This window comes from Myotis davidii, unplaced genomic scaffold, assembly GCF_000327345.1.
Source record: "Myotis davidii unplaced genomic scaffold, ASM32734v1 scaffold821, whole genome shotgun sequence".
Classification (NCBI taxonomy): Eukaryota; Metazoa; Chordata; class Mammalia; order Chiroptera; family Vespertilionidae; genus Myotis; species Myotis davidii.
In genome coordinates, this window is record NW_006295269.1 from 663,431 (window position 1) to 668,140 (window position 4,710).

A 4,710-nucleotide genomic window follows, 5' to 3' on the forward strand; every position below is an offset into this window, starting at 1 on the left:
TCAATTCCAGGCCCATTTATATGTTGTATAAAAAGTCACAAAATTCTAAGAAATTCTGTCATTATATACATCATTGTTTTTCTAATTGAAATTAAAAAGCAGTTAAAATGACTTCCTTGGGCAATCTAGTGTTAAGGATCTAAAGCAAGGGACACTCTCCTATAGGGCAAGTGGGAGCTTAAAAAGACACAACCACCTGACAAAACACCATGGCACTAACTGGCAAAGTTGAACAAGCACATTCCCTGCAATCTAGAAATTCATTTCTCAGAATATACTCTAGAGAAAATGGTGTAAATCTGCATCCAGAGCCATGTAAATACACACTTACAGCAGCAACACTGCTTGTAATGGCAAAATGCTGGGGAAAACCCACACATGCATCAACAATAGAAGGAAAAATTAATTCTTGTATGTAAATTGGAAACCTATAAAGGAAAGGAGATGAATGAACCATATGAACTGAAAATCTCAGGCATGTAATGCTCAACCAAGAAAGCAAGTAACTGAAGAACGAGTGCAATATGATCCCATTTTCCTTAAGTCCCCAATCACTCACACTAACAATATTTTATTTAGGAAATATGGCAAACCAAAAAAGTAAAGCCATACATTTGTGGTTTTCTCTGGGGGAAAGAATGTGAGGACTGTGATGGGCGATGGGCATATGAGGAACTCTAATGATTCTGATATGCTGCTTATTCCATTTGGTGGAAAATTTGTGAGTGTTCATTTTGTTGTTACTAGTACCAATTTATATTTCTGGCCTAGTAGTGTTACCTTCCTGGTAGTTACTTCAGCTTTTGATCCTTATCACAAATCCTGTCTTATAGCTCACCTTGCCAAGAATGACTCTATCAAAGAAAGAGACAACAGATATTTGAACTTTTTGAGATTTCAGAAAGTGGGGAAAGTAGCATGAAAGCCAAGAGGTGACCCTCATAGAATAGACAAGAATTACAAAAATGAAGACCTTGCTGCTGCCCTGCCTTGCCACAGGAATGACAGATTTCATACCCATCGCTTCTTCCTTATTGAGCCCAACGTGGCCCCAAATTTTCAGCATCGGACCCCAAACACCCCCTCCCACTCAGCATGGACAGGTGAAATCCAATCTATTTGCAAGCCCAGTTCTTGAGTTTAATGCCTTTAGCCACATTCATGCCCCTGGCTTCAGAACTGCCAAGCGGTGCATTGGTGAAGGCCTGGACAACGCAGCATCCTGGTCAGGTGACCGACACTGAGCGGGAGGCCTGTGGTTTTCACCTGTGCCTCCTCACCTACGCTAACTTGAGTTTGTGTAATGGAAACCAAGCTGCTCTTTTGCTAAGCAAATGACTCCCATGCATAATATTTGTTTTGGGCTCAAGGATGCAGTTAAGTTTAAAAAGAGAAAAATCAAATAAATCAGATTCCTGCATGTTTCATGGTTCAGGTGACTCAGAGAGTCTTCCAGTGGCTGAAATTCTTTGCCTGTGATATAATCCTGTTATGTGGTATGAAGAGTTTCCTATGACCCCACATGATGGGAGGAGATGGGTGCTGTGAGGACCACTTTCTTCCTCTCTTGTCATCAGTGCAAGTCCAGGCAACAGGACGGCAGCCCACTCTGACGCATCGAGTAGGAACTGCTGTCTTTACTTCATCCCTCACTTGTTTCCCCACCTAAGAGGAAGGGGGGCTTCTCTGAGCAGTGCCTCCTCCTGAGTCTGACCCTCACCGGTCTGCCATTCTCTCCTGTGCAGGGTTAGTTTCTTAAGCTTTGCTGTGCACACGTGGCCTGTCTTTGGGCATTCTAGCCTAAACTGAGAGTAAGGTAGCATGTTCTTTGACCCTCTGTGGAGCCTGCCATTCCTATGCAGGACACGTCCTGCCACAGGGGAAGGAGTAGATAGGCCACTTGGGCATCAGGTCGAGGAAAGAGTAAAAACCAGTGTTACCAGTAATAGAGCTGATGTTATTACCTATTATCTGACCCCTCTCTCTTTTTCCTCAGTTGGGACTGAAGGTGTGATTACTTCTACTCCTCCGACTCTAGTACAAGGTGGAAGGAAGACTAGCCTTGACTCTCATTAACAGATTAAAATGGGTAATTAGTGTAAGTTAATAGGTGCTGTCACAGGCAGTAGCTGGAACTGTCCGAGAACCGGCATGCAGGTCATATTTTAATACAACACAACAAGGATGACAATAACTAATATTTAGAGCGCACGTACTAGGTGTCAGCTCCTGTTCCAAGTGCCTTACACGGATTGGCTCATTTAATTAGCCCATGAGAGCTCTACTCGGTAGATGCTTTCATTGTCCCCGTTTCACAGATAAAGAGATAAGGCGCAAAGAAGTTAAGCAGGCAGGCCGCAACCAGAGCCCAGCCATCATTCTCTTTTCTTATGGATTACTAGCTGAGACATGCGATGTGGAGAGGCCACTGGGCACTGAAGTAAGTTACAATACCCGTTCAGCCGCTCCAGTGTTCATCCTACAAGAACTAATCCAGTGCTGACTAATCCAGTGCTGCTGAGCACTTACAGATAAGCACATGTGGTAAAAAACAGGCTTCTTATCTACCAGAAGCTTGCATGTTATACAATTCAATAACAGACTGATATCCAACTATACTACACGGCCTCAGTAAGCAAAACAGCATGGTACTGCTGTCCTGGCCATGTGGCTCAGTGGGTTGGAGCATCATCCTATACATAAAAAAAGATGGCGGGTACAAGCCTGGGTTGGGGCGCATGTGGTAGGCAACCAATCAATGTTCCTTTCTCACGCCGATGTTCTCTCTCTCTCTCTGTTTCTCTCTCTCCCTTCCTCTCTAAGATCAATAAAAACATATCCGTGAACAGCAGCATGGTACTGGCATAAAACCAAACACATAGATAAGAATAGAGAGCCCAGAAATAAACCCTTTATGGTGAATTAATATTTGACAAAGGAGGCAAGAGAATACAATCAGGTAAAGACAGTCTATTCAATAAATGGTTTGGACAAAATTGAATAGATACATGACCCCACAAATGAAACTAGCCCACCTTCTTGCCCCATCTACAAGAATAAACTCAAAATGGATTAAAGATATAAATGTAAGACTCAAAACCATAAAACTCCTGGAAGAAAACATAGGCAGTAAAATCTCTAACATTTCTTGTAGTTATACTTTTTCTGATGTATCTTCTCAGGCAAGGGAAATAAAAGAAAAACATAAATAAATGGGACTATATCAAATTAAAGAGCTTTTGCCCAGCAAGGATATCATGAACAAAATGAAAAGGCAACCCACTGAATGGAAGAAAAAACCCTCATATACACATGGTCATTACCAGAGTGAAATGGAGGGAGGGTGATAAATGGTGATGAAGAGACTTGACTTGGGGTGGTGAACACAAAATACGCATTTTCACTGGTACATCTGGTAAGAGGCAAATATCCAAAATTTATAAAGAACAGTAAAACTCAACACCGAAAACCCCCAATCAATTTAATTTAAAAATGGACAAAGGACCTGAACAGACACTTCTCCAAATAGTACAGATGGCCAATAGACATAAGAAAAGATGCTCAACATCACTAACCATCCTAGAGATGCAAATTAAAACTACAATGAGATATCACCTCACACCTGTCAGAGTGACTATCATCAATAAATCAACAAACAAGTGCTGGTGAGGATTCAGAAAAAAGGGAACCCTCGTGCACTGCTGGTGGGACTGCAGACTGGTGTAGCCACTGTGGAGAGCAGTATGGAGTTTCCTCAAAAAAATTAAAAATGGAACTGCCTTGTGACCCAGCAATTCCATTTCTGGGAATTTATCTGAAAAAAAAAAAAAAAACAGCAAAAAAAACCCAAAACAAAACCTGAAACACGAATTCGAAAGGATATATGCACCCCTATGCTCATTGCAGCATTATTCACAATAGCCAAGATTTGGAAACAGCCCAAGTACCCATCAGTAGATGAGTGGATAAAAAAGCTGTGGCACATTTACACCATGGAATACTACTCAGCTATAAAAAATGAAGGAAATCTTACCTTTTGCAACAGCATTGATGGACCTGGAGAGTATTATGTTAAGTGAAATAAGCCAGTCAAAGACAAACACCATATGACTTCACTTATATGTGGAATCCAATGAACAAAATAAATGAACAAAATAGAAACAGACTCATAGCTATCAGAGTGGAGAGGCTTATAGGACTGGGTGAAAAGGGATTAAGAAAAAACAAACAAAAAAACAAAGCCAAACACACACACACACACCAAAAAATACAACAAAACAAAAAACCCTCATATACACATGGTCATTACCAGAGTGAAATGGAGGGAGGGTGATAAATGGTGATGAAGAGACTTGACTTGGGGTGGTGAACACAAAATACGATATACAGATGATGTTTTATAGAATTGTACACCAGAAAACTATATGATTTTATTAACCAACGCAATTCCAATAAATTCAATAATAAATAATAATAGAAACCAGGGCTTTTTAGAGAAATAACTGATTCAAGGGCTGGGGCAGGAAAAATACATGAGCCTGTAGCTTCTTGTATTAACAAAAATTAAGTAAGCGCTCAGAAAATAAGAGCAAGTGAAGTGTCAAAAGGATGCAGGAGCCAACCTGAAAGTCTTCCTGATGCGCAACAACAGATCAATTCGAATAATAACTGACGCTGTAAAATTCCAAAAGCAAAACCCCAAATTGTAAA